Genomic DNA, 24,695 nt, shown 5'->3' with positions numbered 1-24,695 from the left:
GAAATTTGATGTTGATGTTTCTTTTATTGATGATTTGAGTTATTGATTTACTTTTCTTGCAATTGGTAGTTGGTAGATTTATTATTCTTGAACATTTACTATGCTTTCCAATTGTACCCACCAAGTGTTTGACAAAATGCTTGGTTGGACTTTAGAGTAGATTTTGAGCATTCTTGGCTTGAGAAGAGTAATTGCGCAATCTTGAGTCATTAATACCCAATCTAGAGTGGTGATCTAGAGTTATTAGTTAATATCATTTTCAATGACTCTAATCTCTTGCTAATTCAATTAGTGAATTGATTAGGAATTTTGATTTGAGATTAACTAGTCTTGTTTGACTTTCTCTAATGGAAGATAATTTACACCTTCTTCCAACAGTGGGGTTGACGAAATAAGATAAATTCTTGTTAAGTATTGTTATGATTAATGACTAGGATAGAAAGCCTATGATCTCAAACCTTGCTATGAATGTTTCTCTTTATTACTTGCTTTCTTTAGTTACTTGCTTGATTTACTCTTCTTGTCATTTAATTCTTGCCCTTTACTTTCTTGCCCCTTATCAATCAAAACACCTTGTCCCCTTCATAGCCAATAATTAAACACTTCATTGCAATTCCTTGTGAGATGACCCGGAGTCTAAATACATCGGTTAATTTTTATTGGGATTTGTACTTGTGACAACTCAAATTTTTGATGTGAGAATTGTTTGTTGGTTTGGAGCTATGCTTACAACGAAGTTCTTATTCCTATAAGAGAAATTCTAGACCATCGAGCAAAACTCATCTATCAATCATGAGGTCTTTTCATAGGTTGTAATGGTGCTAGGGTCAAGGTAGGATGCATATTTTGTCAAGTGGACTTGAGATTTGAATCTTTGACAAGCTTAAAATTCTCACCTAACCTATGACAACCTATACGATTTCAAAGCTAACCTAACTACCCATTTTTCTCACTTTTTCACATACACATGCATTTTCTTTTTTATCATAAGTCATATGCGTTGATTATTATTGAGCTTCACTTTGGGGCATTTTGTTCCCTTTTTATTTCTTTTTCTTTCTTTTTCTATTTTTTTCTTTTCTTTTCCATATTATTTGTTTTTCTTTTTCTTCTCTTTTTCTTTTGTTTTTTTTTCTCATTTTTCTTTCTTTCAAACTATATACAAGAACATGAATGCACAAGATTTAACATTTGATTAATACATGAGTATTCACCCAATTCCTAATATTTACAACAAAAATACAAAACTACCCTTTTATTCACCCAATGTGCCAAGTTTTCCCACACTTGAATGATACACACACACACTAGCCTAAGCTAATCAAAGATCAAAATTAAGGACATGTACTATTTTTCGCATTAAGGCTTGTAATGTGCTAAATTTAAGAATAAATGGGTTAATCGTAGGCTCAAAGTTGGCTAACAATGGATGATAAGAGGTAAGGCTATTTGGGTGAGTGAGCTAAATGAAATGATGGCCTCAATCATATAAATGCATGTATACAAGGAATAATGGACATAAAGAATCAAACAAATCAAGGATCACAATCATAGAAAGAGAATAATGCACACAAGAAGGAAAATAAGTGGTTATAAGATGTAACCACACCATTAGGTTCAAAACTCACAAGGTTATATGTTCTTAGGTCAAAAATCATGTTCCACAATATATATATAATTTAAGCAAGTTCAATGAAAAGTTTTCACTAAAATTAATTGGTGCCCCATAGATAGAAATCTTGAAAAATTTCATTATTTTGACTAAGCTTATTATGTATATATATGCAAAATTAAGAAAATGAAACTAAAAATCCTAAAAGACCTAAAAATGAAATGCAAAAGTGTTGGGATTAGATCAATGTTTGGTAGGACGACCTCCCCACACTTAAAAGTTTGCACCCTCCTCGGTGCATTCAAAGATGAGCAAGGGTACGGCGACTTTCCGGATTGCTACCTTCAGCTGGTAGATCAACCGGTTGCTGCATGTTCTTTCCGTCACTTCCGTTTTTGCTTGTAGTGCATGATTCATGAAGAATAGAAAATAACACCATAAGATGAGAAAATACAAAGCAAGGAAGCATACATTGTGGGAATGAGGTAAATCACTAGGATTGAGTGAGTGAATTAGTGTGACATTAATGAATTAAAAGTGTGGGTCTAAATTACGCGCGGTTTAGAATATACATTAGCATGAAAAGTGTTGTCACCACAGAAGCATGCACTTCACTCATCCTAGGGTGCTTGAGATGCTCTAAACTTGTGGGTCAAAACAACCAAACAAGCAGTAAAGAAGCATGAAAGCTTTCATGCCAAAAACATATGGATGCGTATGATTAAGAAGCACAATGCATTAAGATAAATGCACATTATCATCCATCAAGAGATTGCCTAATAAAAGGATTGGTTCAAATCACATGGTGGCCAAATCATGTAATTCAAACAATTTGAAAAGCTTGAAGGCAAAGTCATTCACTTGGTATGAAAAGATATCAAACATGAAAAACTCAAAACCAAGTAATAAATTTAACCTCAATGAAGGAATCCAACAATGAATATCTAAAAACAATTATGCTAAGATAGCATGCAATTAGGAATAAGCAGCAATTTATAGCAAACAAAATCAATAATCCAACACTTATAATAAAAAGAGAGAAAATGAAATGAAAACTAAGATAAGTTACTAACAACTAACATAAGAATTGGTTATAGATGGTGTTTGGAAGTGTTGGATGAGGGGTAGGAGAAGGGAAGAAGAAAGGAGAAGGAAAGAATTGAAAAGAAGAGAAGAAAAGAGGTGTAGTGAAGGAAGGGCTTCCACGCGTACGCGTGCATCACGCATGAGCGTGGGTGGTGGTGAAATGGACGCGACGCGTACGCGTGGGTCACGCGTACACGTGCATGGCAAACCAGAGAGGGGACGCGCGGGCGTCCTTTATACTTACACGTGAGTTGATGTTTGTGCCTCAGGCTCAATGTTCGCACAGTGCACGCGCAACTCTTGGGTTTTTGGCTGGAGGTGAAAAGTTGATGTCTACGCACACACGTGCATGGCATGTGCGTGTGGATGGGCAAAAATTCTTGTGGCATGCATACGCGTGACTTACGCGTACGCGTGGATTGATGCTCTGTTTTTTCAAAATTTTTCTATGTTTTTGCATCAAACCAAGCATGCCTAACCTCCAAACAAATACCAAAACACCATAAAACCTTATTTAACACACCAAACAACCAAATAAACTCGACAAACTAATCAAAACATGAAATTAAACTAATTCTACCAATATGTACAAAAGAGAAAATGAAAAGATTTTACCAAGGTGGGGTGTCTCCCACCTAGCACTTTTATTTATTGTCCTTAAGTTGGACTTACGGGGAGCTCCTCTCAAGGTGGCTTGTGCTTGAATTTTTCTTGGAGCTCCCACCAATGCTTGGTTCTCCATTGTGCCCCAAGATTTCTCATGTGTTGCACCAAGTCTTGATAGAGTTCTTCACAAGCTTGGGGCTCCCAAAGTTGATCCTCTTATTGTAATCCGGGATCCCACACTTTATTTTCACACCCGTCTTGAAGTTGGTCATTATTAGTCTATCCGGGTGGCAAGCAATATGAATTCTCAATGAAGTGCCCAATAATCCTCTTAGACCCATCTAATTGAGCACTATTCCTACCTTATATTTCATGTTTGATGTATCAACCACAATGAGCCTTGATTTGCAACGCCAACCACAAAACATCTTTCTTTTATGCTTCATCCCGCAAAGTGTCCTAAGTTGGCCATTGGTTTCAAGCAAGCCATATTCAAGTGGTATAAAGAAGCTAATAAAAATGAATTTTACCCACTCAAAGGAAGGAGTAGATGGCAACCTAGGCAAAGACGGTTCCAAGGATCTTGACAAAGCGTATCCAACTCCCGTCCTTCTCTTTCTAAGGACTTCCACCTCTTCACAAGATTCTTCAAACGAAATCCTTTGTTCAACAATTTTATCTAAGCCTTTTCCCTTACTCGAACTATAAATGGGAGGGTGAGAGAAATTTACCTCCACAACGCTTTCAAATCCACTGGGGAAAGGTTCTTCATGCTCAAAAGATTCTTCACCACTAAGACTTGATGCTTGATCTTCATCACCAAGGGAACTCAATTCTTGCTCTATCCCGTCCAATTCGTCATAAGGAATATGCCTTGGAGGTTGTGCACATTCCCCCTAAGCACCAAATTCAATCATCTTGGCGGGGTTTTCTTCAACTCTAGGTTCCTATGGAGGTTCTGCATCTCCTAAGTCTTCAACCACTTCTTCCTTGTCTTCAACAATTATAGCTTCTTCCAATTATTCCAACACAAAGCAATATTTCTCATTATCTAATCTCTCCTTCATGCTATGCTCTTCCTTGGATTCTTCACATGTAGCCATGGGAGTTCCTTGAGTTCCCAAGCATTGGGATGCTAACCGGTTTACCACCTCGTCCAAGGCGGCCGTGAATTATTGTACATCCCTTTTCATCTCCTCTTGCCCTTGAAGAAGAACACCAAGGATTTCATCTATTGGAGGTTGGGGTGGATGAGAGGGCTCATTGTCTTGGGGAAAAGGTTCATAGTAGGAAGGTGATTCCTCATAGTAAAGATGTGGTGGTTCTATGTTTTCCATTTGTTCTTCTTGTTGCCCAACACACTCCAATCCATTGTTCACAAGTTGAGATTCTACAATCCCCTTTACACTCCCCTCTTCGGTTGCTCTCTCGCAATCATCCGTGGACATGTGGTATGAGTCCCATGCATCTAACTTTAGATGAACGATTGCTTGAAGCTGATCCATGGTTTCCTTGAGATATGGACATTGATAATCTTCCATGGAGGGTTGTGGTGGGGAGTAGAATTCATTTTGTGGTTGAAAATTTGTGTATATTGGAGGTGGCTCATCTTGGTCATAGTATGGAGGAGGTGGTTCTTGGAAGTATTGAGGTTGGAATGGTGGTGGTTCTATATGTGGCTCATAAGGCTCGAAAGGTGGTCGGTATGGTGTATGTGGGTTAGGGTCATATGGAGGTGTTTGGTAAAGAGGGGCTTGTGAGTATGGTTGAGGGTTATGTTGAGGATAAGGTTCATAGGCATATTGTGGTGGTTCTTGAAAGTCACAAGGAGATTCACCATAGCCATTGAATTGGTATGCATCATAGAATGACTCTTGTTCTTAGTGCATTGGTGGAGGTTGTTACCATGAAGATTGATCATATGCATATGGCTCCTTCCACCTTTGATTGTCCCATCCTTGATACACATCCTCATTGAAGCTCTCATTTTCTACAACATAGTTAGAACTAAACTCATAGCCAAAGTGAGAATTCATAATGGAAAGAGAAAATAAGAAACAAAATCTAATAAGAAAGAATGAAACAAAGTCTTAAAACTAGCAAAAACTAACAAGCAATCCAAAAATAAAGCTATTCACAATATTCACATATATACAATAACCAATAACATAACACCATTGCAATTCCCCGGCAACGGCGCAAATTTGATGATTGAATTTTTTGACGGTTTAGAATTTAACAAATGAAATCTCGTTGCAAGTATAGTTTCTGAACCAACAATAATCCCTTCATACAAAAGATTGTTTGTCACAAGTACAAACCCCTAAAATTATAAACCGAAGTATTTAAACCTCGGGTCGTTCTCCCTAGGAATTGCGATAAAGTGTTCTTGTTATTGGTTATGAGGTATGTTTGGGGTTTTTGAGATAATAGACAAGAAATATAAATGGCAAAAGAAATAAACTAACAACTAACAAAGCTCTTGACAAGGTATGAGAATTGGAAGTCCTATCCTAGTTATCCTCCTCAATTGTGACCACAATTGTCCATTGCTCCCACTTAGTTAACCTCTAACCATGGAGGAAAGTCAAGTGGATGGATTAACTTGATTCCTCAAGTCCTAGCCAAATCCTAAAGGAAAGTGTAGCTTTAGTGGCATTCAAGTCAATTAGCAACTTCTAATTATTAATCAACAAAGGAGTTAGATAACTCAAGAGTCACTAATTACTCTACCAAAACCAAGAGGAAAAAAATCTATACTATAATACAACCAAGCATTTCATCAAACACTTGGAATGCATAAAAGAAAAGTAAATCTATACTACTCAATTGCAAGGAATTAAACAACAACAAATGAATCATAAATTGCATTAAAAGAGAAATAGAAGAAACAAAGTGCATCAACATAAAAGTAGAGAATCACAAGAATTGAAATACAAAACTAGAGAGATGAGAAGTAGAGGAACAAAAATTGATAAAGGAAAAGTAAATCAAAGCATGAAATTAACCTAGATCTAAGAAATTCTAATCTAAATCTAATCTAATCCTAATTCTAGAGAAAAGTGAGAGCTTCTCTCTCTAGAAACTAACTTTCACTCCAAAACTAAACCAAAACTAAACTAATGTGACTAGACATGTGATTCCCCTTCAGTCCTTGGGTTAAATAGCATCAGAGATGGGTTGGATTTGGGCCTGGGAAGCCCAGAAATCGCCCCCAGCGAATTCACTTTAAGTGGTCACGTGCGAACACCGACGCGTACGCATGACGCACACTTACGCGTCGCTTGACAATTTGCGTTCCACGCGTACGTACCATGTACGCGTACGCATCGCCAAGCGACTCCACAATCCATGCGTGCGCATCTGCTGCGCGTGCGCATCATTGATCTCATCGCAAATCCTTGCTTTTCCATGATTTCTCCACTTTGCATGCTTTTCTCTCCATTCCTTTGATCCATTCCTAGCCTTTTCAACCTGAAATCACTAACACACACATCAAGGCATCTAGTGGAATCAAAGGTGAATCAAAATTGGCAATTAAGGGCCTAAAAAGCATGTTCTCACACTTAAGCAAAAATTAGGAGACAATCATGAAACCATGCTATTCCATTGAATAAATGTGGGTAAAAGGTCATAAAATTCCCTAAATTAAGCACAAGATAAACCCTATTAATGGGGTTTATCAAACAGTGTTGCACGAGCCTTTGGTCTCCCTTCGGGAGTGGGGAACTTCATGCATAGGTGTGGAGTGGAAACCACGGCAGCGAGCTGGTTTAACGTTGTTCGACCTATTAACGCGTTGTAGGCTAAGCTTACGTCAACTACAATGTATTTTATGCTTAACATCCTAGACCAAGTTCCTTTCCCAAAGGTTGTGTGTAGTGGGATGTACCCTAATGGCTGAATTGGGGCATCTCCTAGCCCAAATAGACTATTTGGGTATGCTCTGAGCTCTCTTTCTTGTAAGCTGAGCTTGTCGAAGGCGGATTTGAATAGTATATCCGCGGAGCTTCCTTGGTCGACCAATGTTCGGTGGAGGTTGGTATTGGCCAGTATTATGGTAACGACCACAGGATCATCATGCCCCGGGATGATGCCCGCTGCGTCTTTTTAAGTGAAGGTAATAGTGGGGATGTCAACCGACCTGTCTTCTCCTCCAACATGGTACACCTCTTTAAGGTCTCTTTTGCGGGACGACTTAGAGATTCCTCCTCCTGCGAATCCTCCGTTTATCATGTGAACATGCCTCTCAGGGGTGTGAGGGGGACGTTCAGCTCATCCGACCTCTTCTTCCCTTCTTCTATTCCTTAGTTCATCCGTTCTGTTCGCTAAGAATCGATTTAATCTTCCTTCTTGGGATAGCTTTTTTATGACGTTCTTTAGGTCATAGCATTCATTGGTAGGGTGCCCGTAGACTCGGTGGTACTCACAATACTCTGTCCGACTTCCTCCTCTTTTATGTTTAATCAGACGAGGGGGTGTGATCTTTTCAGTGTTGCATATTTCTCTGTAAACATCCACTAGGGACACCCTAAGGGGAGTGTAGTTGTGGTGTTTTCTGGGTTTTTCAGTAGGTTGGTCCTCTTTTTTCCTGAACTCTTTATCCTTGTCCTGAGGTGGGTAGGAGAATCCGGTTTTTGAGGTTTCTCCTAGTCGAGAGTTTTCCTCTATATTAATATACCTTTCTGACCTTTCTTGTACCTCGTTCAGAGATGTTGGACACATTTTTGATATGGAGTGGTTAAAGGGCCCTTCTCTTAAGCCAATGATGAGACCCATGATGGCTGCCTCTGTAGGCAAACTTTGTATGTCCATACATGCTTTGTTGAATCTTTCCATGTAGTTGCGGAGGCTTTCCCGATCTCCTTGTTTAATTTCTAGCAGGCTTGGGGCATGCTTGGCTTTGTCTTTCTAGATGGAAAATCTAGCTAGGAACTTCTTGGTGAGGTCGTCGAAACTTGCTATTGACCTTGGCGGCAAGCTGTCGAACCACTTTATTGCCATCTTGGTCAAAGTGGTCGGGAAAGCTTTACATCGGATTGCATCTAAGGCATCCGTGAGATACATCCGACTTCTGAAATTACTGAGATGATGGCTTGGATCAGACGTACCATCGTACAGAGTCATGTCGGGAGATTTGAAATCTTTTGGGACTTTAGCATTCATGATCTCCTTTGTGAACGTATCTTGGTCCTTGTGGGGACTTTCCTCGTGGCTGGATTGGGTGGTCTTAGTTTTGAGATCAGCTTCAAGCTTTAGGAGCTTGTTCTCCAGCTCTCGGTGTCATCTTGTTTCTCTATGAAGGTCTCGCTTGGCCTCCCGCTGTCGGTCGGCTTCTTGCTCCAGCTGTTTAAGGCGATGCTGTTGTTCTCGGATAGCTTCCAAGATTTCTGTGATTTCGGGTTATCTATCCCCCTTATTTTGAGGTGTATCTTTGGGCGTGGCTTTCGTGTTGTTATGCAGCATTCTGTCCTCCAAGCCAGAGTTATGATCGTTGTCAAGGTTATCCTCCATGATGCTGGGATGACTTCTAGGGTCCCCGGCAACAGCTCCAATGTTCTGAGGGCTACTTGAAACTGAAGGTCGATCTCGGATGAGATCTGTTATTGTGGTCGGAGCTATCGTGTCCGACTTGTTGGATCTGGTGGTGCTGTTGATCCTTGATCACCAGAGGGTGGTGGTACCTGCAAGAGACTCCGATGCTTAAGTTAGCGCGAGCTTTAGGCAGGTTTTTTTGTAGAATCAGAGTATGAGTTATACCTGGGTGCTCCAGTGTATTTATAGTAGTGTGGAGTGACATCTTGAAAGAACTGAAGATTGATGGTTTAGAAGTTATAGTAAACTCTCGTTGCAAGTATAGTTACTAAACCAAGCAATCAATCTTTCTTACAAATGTTTTGGTTGTCACAAGTAACAAACCCCTAAATAAATTGATAACCGAAGTATTTAAACCTCGGGTCGTCTTCTCAAGGAATTGCAGGGAAGTATGTTCTTATTATTGGTTATGGAGATTGTAAATCGGGGTTTTGAAGATAAGGAACAAGTAATTTAAATTGCAATTAAAATAAGTAAATGACTGTAAAATAAATAAATTACTGTAAAATAAATTTTTGGAAAGGAATGAGAAATTAGAAGTCATATCCTAGTTATCCTTATCAATGATGATGAAAATTGAACCTTAATTCCGCTTAGTTAACCTTTGCTAGAGCAAGAGAAAGTCAAGTGACCAATTAGTTAGATCCTCAAATCCTTGTTAATCCCTAAGGAAAGATTAGGATTATTGAAGTTCAATTCAATTAGCAAAGATAACAATTATCAATCATGTTTGAGTTTGATAACTCCTGAGTTACTGATTTCTTAACCAAGACCAAAAAAGGAAAAGTAAATCTACTGGAATAAAAATGCCTTCAAATTGGAAGCAACAGTAATATAAATAAAAGAAACAATTGTAAACTGAAATACCTCAAATAACATTAATTCAAAAGAGTAATCTGTAACATAGAACAATTCATAAGCTAAATTGGAAAGATAAATATCAATTAAAGTAACAAAATAAAAGTAGAAAAATAAAAATAAATTAAAGGAACATCGAACCTGTGATGAAGAAGAAATAATTCTAAATCCTAAAATTAAATACTAAGAGAGAGGAGAGAACCTCTCTCTCTAAAAACTACATCTAATCCTAAAATTGTGAATTATGAAAGTCTGATTATGAATGGATGCATTCTCCCACTTTATAGCCTCTAATTTGTGTATTCTGGGCTGAAAACTGAGTCAAAAATAGCCCAGAAATCGATCCCAGCAATTTCTGGTACGTTCAGGTTGCGGGAAAGTGACGCGGAGGCATCGTCCACGCCATCGGCACGGATTGAAGTTCGCAGATGCGACGCGGGCGCGTCATTCACGCGTTCGCGTCACCTAACTTCGGTGTAGCTTTTGCAAATTATATATCAAATCGAAGCTCTGGATGTTAGCTTTCCAACGCAACTAGAACCGCGTCATTTGGACCTCTGTAGCTAAAGTTATAGCTGTTTGAGTGCGAAGAGGTCAGGCTGGACAGTTTTAGCAGTTCCTTCAGTTTCCTGTATTCCTTCCACTTTTGCATGCTTTCTTTCCATCCTCTGAGCCATTCCTGCCCTGTAATCTCTGAAATCACTTAACACACATATCAAGGCATCTAATGGTAATAAGAGAGGATTAATATTAGCAAATATAAGGCCAAAGAAGCATGTTTTTCAATCATAGCACAAAATCAGGAAGGAGAATGTAAACTCATGCAGTTAGTATGAATAAGTGGGTAAAGAGTTGATAAAATCCACTCAATTGAGCACAAGATAAACCATAAAATAGTGGTTTATCAACCTCTCCACATTTAAACATTAGCATGTCCTCATGCTAAGCTCAAGAGAAGCTATAAAGAAGTGAAGAGGAATGATAGAGAGCATGCAATGCAACCTATCTATGTGAATGTAATTACATGCAAAATATTTCTACCTACTTAGTTAAAAGTAAATAAATCCTTCAAGAAGAAATATGAACTGGATTTCACTAATTCAAATCATGAAAATGAAGTACAAATAGACTTGCAAGAAGAAAATAGCTCATGAAAGCAGGGAACAAGGGATTGAGCATCGAACCTCGCCGGAAGTGTATACGCTCTAATCACTCAAGTGTTTAATGTTCGATTCTCTCAATTATCTACTAACCGTGCTTTCTAAGGCTTGCTCTTCATCTAACAATCAACAAAAATTTAATGCACAGATACACATATCAAGAGGTCTTTTATGGGTTGTAATGGTGTTAGGGTCAAGGTAGGATTGTATTTGGCCAAGTGGACTAAAATCTGAATCCTTAATTATCTTAAACTTTCCACCTAACTTAGACAATCCATGTAATCATAATACTACCTCTAACTATCCATTAATCATGTTTTCCATATATTCATGCATTCTAATTTCAAGTACAGAACATATGCATTGCTTCCATATATATATTTTCTTTTATTTATATTTTTTTCAATGCATATGATTAAATTATTGAATGCATGAACATTTTCTAAACATTTCTTTCATATTTTCAGAAAATTCTATCATACTCAATTCTCAAACCAAATGTTTTCAATCCCAATTTCCCCACACTTAATTCATAAGCACTCTCACTAGTCTAAGCTAACCAAGGATTCAAATTAAGGACATTATTGTTTTTCACTTAGAGTTAATGATGTGCTAAAAATAAAGAACAGGGGGGTAAAAATAGGATCAAATTGGTTTGCAAGGGATAATGAAGGGTTAAGGCCATATGGGTATGTAAGCTCAGTGAAACAAAGGCCTCAATCATATAAGTGCATGCATACATTAAACCATGGAAATATAGAATTAAGCAAGACAAAGATCACAATTTTAGAGAGAAAAACACACACCAAAATAAAATATTGGTTGGTAAAATGCAACCAATTCAAATAGGCTCAAAGTCTCACAGGTTTTGTGTGTTCGAGCTCTAAACTATGTTCCAGTATAACATTTCTTCAAACAAGTGTAACATTAAATTTTATTCAAATTAGTGAAATGCTCTAAAAGTTTTTGAAAAAGGAAATATTTTTTCAACCAAGTGGTCAAATATGCACAAAATCAAACAGATATGCAATCAAACATGTAGATGCAATAACTAACAAGGAAAATAAAACAATGGTGTTGAAAAGAGGAAAATAGCTAACCCATGGAGATCGGTATCGACCTCCCCACACTTAAAGATTGCACCGTCCCCGGTGCATGGTAAGATGTGTAAGTGGATAGGGGTTGTAGTTCCTCAGCTGTGGTTCTTTTTGTTCCTTTCCTTGCCGGTGGTTTGGTAGTAGCTTTCTCTTTACCTTTCTTGGTGGCCATCCTAAAAAAGGAAAAAAGAAAGTAATTTGAATTCAAAGGGATAGAGCAATGAAGAGGATGGGTAAGGTGGTAATCAATGCACATTAAAAGATGAATGAAGTTAACACATGGTCATGACTACATGTGAAAAAAATCATAAATGGAAATATAGCAAGTGCATATGATGACAATTAAATGCAAGGTGTTTATTGGCATGCAGGCAAAGGCATGAGTAGCATAGATCAAGCATTTAATGTCCTAGTGAGATTACCAAGCCTTTCAAACTAACAACATGTTTGTAATAACAATTATATTAAATTAATAAAATATACAAAGATTTTGTGAAAAGCAAGCATTTAGAGTAGTAGAATAAAAGAAATCTAAAAATAGTGCACAATGCCATACGGACTTTTTCACAAACACATAGCAAGCATGGTAAATAAGCTATTGAAAGTATTAAATTGAACATGCAAGCAACCTTTTTTTAAAAAGTAATATATAATTGTCAAATAATTCCTTTAATAATCCACAAAAATATAGAAAATAATAACCCAAATAAATTTCTAACACCAATGAAAATAATGCAATGAATGAAAGTATGCAAATAAATTAAATAAAATAGAATGAAAGCGAAGAAGATGAGAAGTCAAAGAAAATAAGAAAGGAAGAAAAAAGAAATAAGAAGGAAAGATAGAAGAAATTAGGATTAGAAAAGAAAAGATAAGATAATTGGCGCTGATTTGGGTAAGTTGTGTGGCGCAAGCGACGCGGTCGTGTGGTGCGCGATAAGGTTGGGTGACGCGGACGCGTGGGTCACGCGATCGCGTGACTCGATTTGTGCTAGTGGCGCGAGTGCAGCCTCACGGTCGCACAACTCTCTGTTTAAAACTTAGTATTGCCAAAATCCAGGGTGACGCGGTCGCGTGGTCGACGTGATCGCGTGAGTGGCCATCTTGGGGATATGACGCGGACGCGTGAGCCATGCGACTGCGTGGTAAGGCGTGTGTGATCAGCACCAGTCCAGCACCACTCTCGCACAACTTTCGATCGTGCACCCTTTCTTACATCGATTTCCAGGTCACGCGGCCGCGTGGGAGGCATTTTTCCCACATGACGCGGACGCGTCAGCGACGCTGCCGCGTCGCGTGCGTGCTTCTCTTTTTTATTTTTTTATGCAGGATACAAAATGATATGGATGTTATGAGAAATTCCAGGTTCAATGAAATAAAATAAAATAAAACTCAAAAACAAACAAAACGAAATAAAATTAAAATTAAAATTGAAAAGGAACGATCATACCGTGGTGGGTTGTCTCCCACCTAGCACTTTTAGTTAAAGTCCTTAAGTTGTACATTTGGTGAGCTCCCTGTTATGGTGGCTTGTACTTGAACTCATCCAGAAATCTCCACCAATGTTTGGAATGCCAATAGCCTCCGGGGTCCCAAACTAGGCATGTAAAGATTCTGAGCAGCTTCAAACAGATTCTCAGGCTCCCGGGGTGACAAATGTCAGAATAGATTCCAGGATCCCAGACCTTGCTTTTAAATCCGCCTTCGTCTTGATCTATATTTTTCCATCCGGACGGTTTAGAAAGTAGATTTTCACCAAGAGACGTTTTCCGAGATCCATTTGATAGATCATGATGCCAATCTGCACACTTCGAGTTGAAGCGTGGAACCTTATTGAACCTTGTGCACCAGCTCTGAGTGCGAGCCATTTCCCTCTTACTCTTAAAGCCGTAGAGAGCTCTAAGTTGACCATCCGTCTCCAGTAGCCCATATTCAAGTGGAATTAGAAAGCTAAGGGATATGAATTTTACCCACTTGAATGTTGTGAAGGATGATGGCAACTTAGGGGGAGATATTTCTAACGAATTGGCAAGCTCCACTCCCTTGTGCTCTTCTCTAACAACTTCCACCTCCTTGTAAGCTTCTTCAATTTCAACCTATTCCTCTTGGTAGCTTTCTTCCAATTCAATCTCTTCTTCATTGCTCACCAAGGTCATGGGAGGCTGTGCTTCTTCTTCTATAATCCACATCTCTTGATCGATCTCTTCCAAGTCTTCAACTATGATATGCCTTGGAGGTTGTACACCCTCCTCAGCATCAATTTCAATCACCTTGGAAGGAGGTTCTATGATTGGACTTTCCAATGGAGGTACAGTATCTCTTAAGTCTGCAACCACTTCTTCCTTTTTAATAATTGTTGCTTTGTCCAGTTGTTTAAGTATAAAATCGTACTCATCCTCGATAATTTTCTTTCCGTGACAACTCCGTTCAACTACTCCTTCATCTTCAAGGGTCTCTCCTACCTTTACCCGTAGGGCCTCCTCTAGCTCTTTATGAAGTATGGATTCGCGAAGATGATTTCTTCTTTCCTGTTCCATATCAATAGCATAATTAGGATCATCTTGCTCTTGGATTGATGGATGTGGGTGCTCTTCCATAGAGGGTGGTGACGGGATGAAAAGATCATTATGTGGTTGAAAAGGAAGTGCACTAGAGCTTGAGAGTTGAATATTCGAGGCAGAGGGTTGGTTCATGCGGGATAAAAGATTTTGGAGTGTAGAGGTGAGACCAATGATGTTAGAGATGAGTGTATTGTTATCCAATGGAGGTTGGGGTGGATCTATGTATGGTTCATTTGGTTCATAGGGTGGTTGGTATGGTAGATGCGGGTTAGGGTCATATGGTGGTGTTTGGTAGTAGGGGGCTTGTGAGTATGGTGGTCCAAAGCTGTGTTGAGGAGGCGGTTCATAATCATATGGTGGGCCTTGTTGGTAACTACAAGGGGGTCCATTATAGTCATCATTTTAGTATGCATCACAGAATGGTTGTTGGTTATAGTGCATTGGAGGGGGTTGTTGCCAGGAGGGTTGATTAAATCCTTGTGGCTCCTCCCATCTTTGATTCTTCCAACCTTGATGCCTTTTTTCATTATAGTATCCATTCCTTACAACAACATTGGAACCAAACTTGAAACCAGAGGGGTGAGAATTCATAATAGTAAATAAAATTAAAAAATAAAAATAAAAACAAATTTTAAATTAAAAATTTATTTAAATTTTGAATTTGAAAATTAAATTTTTGAAATTTGAAATTTGAAGTTTTGAATTTTGAATTTTGAAATTTGAATTTTAAATTTTTGAAATTTGAATTTTAAAATTTGAAATTGAAAATTTATAAATTTGAATTTTGAAAATTTTTAAAATTGAATTTTGAAATTTGATTTTTGAAATAAGATAAGGTAACTAAATTTTTGAAAAAAAAATTTTTGAAAAAAAATTTTTTTTAATAACTAAATAAAAACCAATAACCTCTTAATTTATAAAAGCAAAAAAATAAAAACAAATAAACAAGTAAAAAGTAAATATTTACAATAACCAATAATAAGGCACACGTTTGTAATTCCCCGGCAACGGTGCCATTTTGAAAAAACTGAAGATTGATGGTTTAGAAGTTATAGTAAACTCTCGTTGCAAGTATAGTTACTAAACCAAGCAATCAACCTTTCTTACAAACGTTTTGGTTGTCACAAGTAACAAACCCCTAAATAAATTGATAACCGAAGTATTTAAACCTCGGGTCGTCTTCTCAAGGAATTGCAGGGAAGTATGTTCTTATTATTGGTTATGGAGATTGTAAATCGGGGTTTTGAAGATAAGGAACAAGTAATTTAAATTGTAATTAAAATAAGTAAATGACTGCAAAATAAATAAATAACTGTAAAATAAACTTTTGGCAAGGTATGAGAAATTAGAAGTCCTATCCTAGTTATCCTTATCAATAATGATGAAAATTGAACCTTAATTCCACTTAGTTAACCTTTGCTAGAGCAAGGGAAAGTCAAGTGACTAATTAGTTAGATCCTCAAATCCTAGTTAATCCCTAAGGAAAGATTGGGATTATTGAAGTTTAATTCAATTAGCAAAGATAACAATTATCAATCATGTTTGAGTTTGATAACTCCTGAGTTACTGATTTCTTAACCAAGACCAAAAAGGGAAAAGTAAATCCACTGGAATAAAAATGCCTTTAGATTGGAAGCAACAGTAATATAAATAAAAGAAACAATTGTAAACTGAAATACCTCAAATAACATTAATTCAAAAGAGTAATAGGTAACATAGAAGAATTCATAAGCTAAATTGGAAAGATAAATATCAATTAAAGTAATAAAATAAAAGTAGAAAAATAAAAATAAATTAAAGGAACATTGAACCTGTGATGAAGAAGAAATAATTCTAAATCCTAAAACTAAATCCTAAGAGAGAGGAGAGAACCTCTCTCTCTAAAAACTACATCTAATCCTAAAATTGTGAATTATGAAAGCCTGATTATGAATGGATGCATTCCCCCACTTTATAGCCTCTAATCTGTGTGTTCTGGGCTGAAAACTAGGTCAAAAATAGCCCAGAAATCGCTCCTACGTTCAGGTTGCGGGAAAGTGACGCGGAGGCGTCGTCCATGTGTCCGCGCGGATTGAAGTTCGCAGATGCAATGCGGGCGCGTCATTCACGCGTTCGCGTCGCCTAACTTTGGGGAAGCTATTGCAAATTATATATCAAATCGAAGCCCCGGACGTTAGCTTTCCAACGCAACTAGAAACGCGTCATTTGGACCTCTATAGCTAAAGTTATAGCCGTTTGAGTGCGAAGAGGTCAGGCTGGACAGTTTTTGCAATTCCTTCAGTTTCCTGTATTCCTTCCACTTTTGCATGCTTCCTTTCCATCCTCTGAGCCATTCCTGCCCTGTAATCTCTGAAATCACTTAACACATATATCAAGGCATCTAATGGTAATAAGAGAGGATTAATATTAGCAAATATAAGGCCAAAGAAGCATATTTTTCAATCATAGCACAAAATCAAGAAGGAGAATGTAAACTCATGCAATTAGTATGAATAAATGGGTAAAGAGTTAATAAAATCCACTCAATTGAGCACAAGATAAACCATAAAATAGTGGTTTATCACATCTCTTTGAGATAAGTTTGTTATCTTATCTTATCTTTTGTGGGTGGGTCCCCTTATCTTTGGCCAGCCGCCCTTAGGTGGGCTGTGATCTTCTGCTTTGGGCCTACTTGGGCCCTTATAGCAATTTGGCCGATCTCTTTTGGAAGAGGTCGGTGTCGACCAACCTTTTAAAGAGGTCGATCATCTTTGTCTTCGTCCAACCCGGCTTGCCTAGCTCGACCCATGGTATGAACAATATCTTTTTCAAAAATCTTATCTTTTTTTTTTTCAAAACTTATCATATCTTTTTCAAAATTTAAAAATCTTATCTTATCTTTTTCAGAATTCAAATCATATCTTTTTCAAAACTTCTTAATTTCTTATCTTATCTTTTTCTAATTTCAAATTTTGATTTCAAATATTTTCTTATCTTATCTTCTATGTTATTTTAAATTAAAATCTTTTCTTAATTAATATTTTATCTTCTCTCTCATCTTTTTCAAAACCATCTAAATAACTCTCCCTTCTTAATTTTCGAAAATCATATCTCCTTCTTCTCTCTCTTCTTTTTCAAAACCTCCTAACTAACTCTTCTCTTCCTTAATTTTCGAAAATCATCCCTCTTCTTCTTCTCTTCCTTCTTTTTCAAAACCACCTAACTAACTCTCTTCTCTCATAAATTTTGAAAATTTCTCTTTCTTCTCTCCCTTCTATTTTTCGAAATCAAGATTTAAATTTTAAATTCTTTTTAAATTAATAACCTATTTTTTGAAAATTAATTAAATAAATAAAATAAAAAATTTATTTTAATTCTTATTTACTTTTTCTATTTATACCTCTTCTCTTCTCATCTCTATTCATTCAACTCTACTTCCTTCTACTCTTTACCTACAATTCTTTATCTTCTTTCCTTTCTTCTTCATATTTCACTGGAAGTTCTATTGTCTAAGTAGCACAAAAAACTTTCTTGTGATTTCTCTTCTATTCTCTATTCTTCTATCTTCTTTTATTTACTCTTATAAACTATTTTTATGGTATTTTTCTTCTACTTCTTTTATTTATTTTTATTTTTATTTTTTATCTTCTTCTTCTTTCTCTACTTTTGACTTTAAGGAGGAGCTTCTTATCTATTGGAAGTCTCTTTCTTTTCTTTCTTTTTTTTTCTTCTTATGACTAGGAACAGGGATAAAGAACCCCTCTTAACTTCTGATCCTGAACCTGAGAAGACTCTAAGGAGGTATTTACAATAAGCTAAAGCACAACACTCCAGAAGAGACCTTTCAGAAAGTTTTGAACAAGAAAGAAAGGACATGGCCGAACCACAAGAGGAGCCTAGAAAGGTCCTTGGTGACTTCACCATGCTTACCTCTGACTTTTATGGCAGAAGCATTGATGTACCTGCCATTGGAGCTAACAATTTTGAGCTTAAGCCTCAGTTAGTCTCTCTTCTATAGCAGAACTACAAATTCCATGGACTTTTAATGGAAGATCCACATAAGTTCTTGGCAGAATTTTTACAGACCTGTGATACTGTAAAGACTAATGGAGTTAATCCTGAAGTCTATAACCTTATGCTCTTTTCCTTTGCATTAAGACACAGAGCTAAGTTCTAGTTGGATGCCCAACCAAGAGAGAGTCTTGACTCTTGGAGAAAGCTAGTTAATGCGTTTCTAGCTAAGTTCTTTCCTCCTCAAAGGATGAGCATGATTATAGTGGAAGTACAAACCTTTAGACAAAGAGAAGGTGAATCCCTCTATGAAGCTTGGGAAAGATACAAGCAACTAATCAGGAGATGTCCTCCTGATATGCTCTCATAATGGTCTATCATAGGCGTGTTCTATGATGGTTTGTCTAAGATGTCCAAAATTTCATTGGACAACTCTGCAGGTGGATCTCTCCACTTGAAGAAAACACCTGCAGAAGTCAGAGAACTCATTGAGATGGTTGCAAACAACCAATTCATGTACACCTCTGAGAGGAATCGTGTAAACCATGGAATCTCTCAGAAGAAAGGAGTTCATAAAGTTGAGACTCTGAATGTCATCCTGGCTCAGAATAAGATCTTGACCCAACAGGTCAACATGATCTCTCAACATCTCACTAGGATGCAAACTGCAGCTGGCAGTGCTCAAGAAGCTTCTCTTGAAGAAGAAGCTTATGATCCTGAGCAACCCACCATGGAGGAGGTGAATTACATGGAAGAACCCTATGAAAACACTTATAACTCTTCATGGAAGAATCATCCTAACCTTTCATGGAAGGATCAACGAAAACCTCAGCAAGGCTTCAATAACAACCAAGGTGGTAGGAACCAGAATAGGTTCAATAATAGACCACCATTCCCATCTTCTCAAAGGAATATGGAGACCTCTAAGCAGAGCCTATCTGACATAGCCACTCTAGTCTCCAGCCTCACTAAGACTACTCATAGTTTCATTAATAAAACAAGGTCCTCCATTAGAAATATGGAGGTACAGGTTGGTCAAATGAGCAAGAGGATCCTTAAGATCCCTCTAGACACTCTTCCCAGTAATATTGAGGTTAATCTTAGAGAAGAGTGCAAGGCCATAACCATGGAAGTTGAGGCCGAATTGGAGGAGAATAGCAAGGCATTGAACACCAGTGAAGAAGCCTTCACTGGGCGTTCAACGCCAACAATGGCAGCAAGCCTGGCATTAAACGCCAGTGAGGAAGCCCTCACTGGGCGTTTAACGCCCATCCTGGTAGAAAACTTGGCGTTGAATGCCAGCCAGGGAGCACTGGCTGGGCGTTCAACGTCCAAACAGGAAGGCTTTCTGATGAAGAGAAAATTGCGTGTCGGTATAGAATTTCACAATAAATTCTCGTTGCAAGTATAGTTCTAAACCAACAAATAATCCTCTTGACTGCAGTTTAAGCTTAAACTGCAACTTAAACGCCACTCTTGGAAAAGGTTTCTAGGCCAAAAATATTGCAGTTTAAGTTAGTATTTGAGCACAAACATTAACTTAAACTTACTCTGGTATGAAACCCAATTGAATATCATGGTTTATGGGATTGGGCCTGAAGGATTGATGAGTCTGAAATTTCAATTTGTTTAGTCATGTGTCATTATTTGATTATCACTAAAGTTGGCTCAATGAATGTTACAGAATTTGGATCAGCAGCCTCATTAAGATTATGGATCATAAACCCAAGGCAAAAGGAAAGCAGGGAGAGGCCTCAAAGCCCAAGAAACACAACAGAAGCTCAATATAGAAAGTGTATAAATAGGATAGAATTTAAGTTAGGAAGGACTTTTGTGTTGGACAGTTGGAGTATCCTGTTCATCAAAAGCTTCCTGAATTTGTGGTTCAATGAACCCTTCCTCTTTGCAACTCTCTGTTTCATTGGAGTGTGATCTCCCTCATTTGACTTTCATTGGAGTGTGATCTCCCTTCCTCTTTATCCTTGTCATTAACCACAACATGACAATTGTAAGGATCAATCTCATTAAGTCATCATCTAACAAGTGAAGGAAAGTCAAATGAGCTACACCAATCCTAATCCATATGTCCTAGCCACCTCACTAATTAACTTAGTGGACGCTAGAGTCAATGGACACCAATTATCAACACTTGGACATTAGCAACTCAACTTTACCTTAGTTACCATCCCAAGCCAAGAACACAAAAATCTACTCTAACATCATTCCAAGCATTTAATCAAACACTTGGAAGGAATAAAAGGAAAGCAAAATAAAATCAAATCAACAATAAAGGAAATCAAACATAATTTGCATTAAAGGAAAATAAAAGGAACAAGAGTGCATCAACAACAAAGTAAACAAATACAAGGAATGAAGTACTAAACTAGAGAAGCAAAGGTAGAGGAACAAGAATTTGTAAAGGAAAAGTAAATCAAAGCATGAATTAAACCTAGATCTAAGAAATCCTAATCTACATCTAACCTAATTCTAGAGAGAAGAGAGAGATTCTCTCTCTAGAAACTAACTAAAGCATGATGAAAACTCTACTATGTGCTCCCCCCTTGACTCGTCTTGAATTATGCATGTAATAGGCTCAGAAAATGAGTCGGATTTGGGCCTGGGAACCTCAGAAATCACCCCCATTATTTTCACTTTAATGAGGTCACGTGCAAGCTGCGACGCATACGCATGGGTCACGCGTACGCGTCGCTTGGCGTTTTTGCTTTCCACGCGTACGCATCGTTGAATGCACCCCCAATCCTTGATTTTCCATGAATTATCCACTTTGTATGCTTTTCTCTTCACTTCCTTGATCCATTCCTAGCCTTTTCAATCTGAATACACTAGCAAACACATCAAGGTATCTAGTGGAATCAAAGGTGAATTAAAATTAACCAATTAAAGGCCTAAAAAGCATGTTTTCACACTTAAGCACAAATTAAGGAAGAATTACAAAACCATGCTATTTCATTGAATAAGTGTGAGAAAAGGTGATAAAATCCCCTCAATTCAGCATAAAATGTACTACGAAAGAGTGGTGCATCAAATCTCCCCACACTTAAATAATAGCATGTCCTCACACTAAACCAAGAAAGAGACAAAGAGTATCATCAATTATTAAAATGTAAACTAACTAGATGCAACCTATCTATATGCAACTATCTAAATGAATGCAATTGCTTTGTCAAAACAAATTAACTTCCAAGAAAGCATGTATGCACATAAGGGCTAAAGGTATAGCACTCAAATCAAACCACAATTGAATTGAGTTATTAAAGGTTTTACAAACTTGCTAGAAAAGTGATGATCATGGTGAAAACATGTAATTGAGCAATCGAACCCTCACCGGATGTGTATCTGCTCTAATCACTCAAGTGTATGGGGTTGATTCACTCAATTCTCCCCTAATCATGATTTCCAAGATTTGTTTTTCATCTAACAATCAACAATAATTTCATGCATGCATACAATTATCATGAGGACTTTCCATAGGTTGTAATGGGTTTAGGGTCAAGGTAAGGATGCATATGGTTAAGTGGACTTGAAATTTGAATCTTTGATAAGCTTAAACTTCCCATCTAACCTATATAACAACCTATACAATTCTAAACAAACCTAAGTATCCATTCTTCACTTTTTCACACACTCATGCATTCTTCTTTCTGATCATAACTCATATGCATTGATTTTATTAAACTTCACTTTGGGGTATTTTGTCCCCTTTTTATTGCTTTTCTTTTTCTTTTCTATTTTTTTTCTTTTTTTGATATATATATATATATATTCTTTTTATTTTCTCATTTTTTTCTTTTTGCAATAAAGTATATACAAATGTATCAATGCATATAGTTTTACATTTAATTAACACATGAGTATGTACCCAACTTACATGATTTTCAACAAAAATACAAAACACACCTTTTTCTCAACCAATGTCCCAAGTTTTCCCACACTTAAATGATACACACTCACTTAGCCTAAGCTAATCAAAGATCCAAATTAAGGACATTTATTGTTTTTCGCTTCAAGGCTTGTAATATGCTAAAATTAAGAACAAATGGGGTTTAACGTATGCTCAAAGTTGGCTAACAATGGAAGATAAAAGGTAAGGCTATTTGGGTAAGTGAGCTAATGAAACAATAGCCTCAATCATATAAATGCATGTCTACATAGAATAATGGATATAAAGAATCAAACAAATCAAAGATTACAATCATAGAAAGAGAATAATGCACACAAGAAGGAAAATAAGTGGTTATATGATGTAACCACACAATTAGGCTAAAATCTCACATGCTTGTGTTCTTAGCTCAAAAATCATGTTCCACAATATATAGTTCAAGCAAGTTCGATGAAAAATTTTTACTCAAATCAATTGGGGTGCCCAATAGATAAAATTCTTGAAAATTTTCATTATTTTGACTAAGGTTATTATGTATATATATGCAAAACAGGAAAATGCAACTAAAAATCCTAATACACCTAAGAATGAAATGCAAAAGAGTCAGGATTAGAAATTTGTCAGTCAAAAATGCTGACTGGTCGGACAACTTCCCCACACTTAAAAATTTGCACCATTCTCAGTGCCTCCAAAGATGAATAAGGGGGTACGACGACTTGTCGAGTTGCCACCTTCAGCTGGTGGATCAACCGGTTGCTGCATGTTCTTTGTCCCGCTTCCATGTTTAGCTTATAATAACTCATCATGAAAATAGGAGACAGGATAGTAAGAAAAATAAATGCAAAAGCAAGGAAGCATTCATTGTTAGACTGAGGTAAATTACTAGAATGAAGTGAGTGAATTAGTGTGACATTAATGAAGACAAGGTGTGTGAGTTCTAAAATGCATGCAGTCTAGAACACACTAGCATAAAAAGAACTATGTTACAGTTACACAAAAAAGGAACATGCACTTCACTCATGATGCGCGGAAAACTTGTCTCTCAACAAATCTCCCTTCGGCAAGTGTACCGAATTTGTTGTCAAGTAAAAACTCACAATAGAGTGAGGTTGAATCCCACAGGGATTGATTGATCAAGCAACTTTAATTAGAAGAATGTTCTAGTTGAGCGAATCCAGAATTTGGGTTGAGAGTTGCAGAAAATGAAAACAAAGATGGAGAATACATCATAAAACTAGAAAATGCAGAGAAGGTAAAATACAGAGAGTAGTTCTCTTTTTCCAGCCTCCAGAACTCCTTTAACAATTTAAAGCTACTCCTATATATACTACTCTTCTCAGCTTCTAGTTTGCTCTTCAAGTCTTGGGCCTTTGGATCTTGAGTTTGAAGTAGTTCTTTTCTTCATTTGGGCTTGGCTTTACTTGCAAAGAGAAAGTGCTAAGTGGGTAGAGACTTTAGCTCAGGGCGTTAGGGGTGTTAACATTTAGTGAAAGTATAAGTTCGAGAATGTTAGTGACACTTAACATTTTCACTAACGTTCCAATGTACCCCTTTGCCTCACGTTAGAGCCCACGTTAACTAGGTTAACGTGGCTTCTAACGTGGCCTTGCCAACCTTCGAGAACGTTAGTGACACTCAACATTGTCACTAACGTTCCAGTGTGCCCCTTTTTGCTTCACGTTAAAGCCCACGTTAACTAGGTTAACGTGGCTTTGCCAAACTTCGAGAATGTTAGTGACACTCAACATTGTCACTAACCTTCCAATGTGCCCCTAGATCTCACGTTAGAGTCCACGTTAACTAGGTTAACGTGGCTACTAACGTGGCCATTCTTAGCCATCCCAACGTTAGTGACAATGTTGAGTGTCACTAACGTTGGCTCATCATTCATCCCTCATCGTTAGCTTCCACGTTAACTAAGTTAACATGGAAGTTAACGTGGCTCCTTGGGGGGTTGTGTGGTTGCTTCCAACGTTAGTGACGATGTTGAGTGTCACTAACGTTGTCGACAAATCTCACTTCTTACGTTAGCTCCCACGTTAACCAAGTTAACGTGGGAGTTAACGTTGTGTGTTGCATCCTTAGGCCAACGTTAGTGACAATGTTGAATGTCACTAACGTTGGCTTCTCTTCCCCCTTTAACGTTAGAGGCCACGTTATCTAGGTTAACTCAGACTTTTATCATGTCTTAAAACACTCACTTTGCTTACATCCCATGAGACTTTTATT

The 24,695-nt window shown here is 37.4% G+C and overlaps 1 long non-coding RNA gene across 1 annotated transcript; it reads right to left on the bottom strand.

Moving 5' to 3' along the window:
* On the bottom strand, positions 1,903-20,776 carry LOC110263993. The gene is made up of 3 exons (XR_002349719.1): positions 20,766-20,776; positions 18,687-18,692; positions 1,903-2,010 (listed from the first exon to the last, which is right to left on the bottom strand). It is a non-coding gene; the product is annotated as an uncharacterized LOC110263993 (long non-coding RNA).

Source organism: Arachis ipaensis, chromosome B06, assembly GCF_000816755.2.
Source record: "Arachis ipaensis cultivar K30076 chromosome B06, Araip1.1, whole genome shotgun sequence".
NCBI lineage: Eukaryota > Viridiplantae > Streptophyta > Magnoliopsida > Fabales > Fabaceae > Arachis > Arachis ipaensis.
The sequence above is the reverse complement of the archived record's forward strand: the minus strand, read 5'-3'. Positions and strand labels throughout refer to the sequence as shown.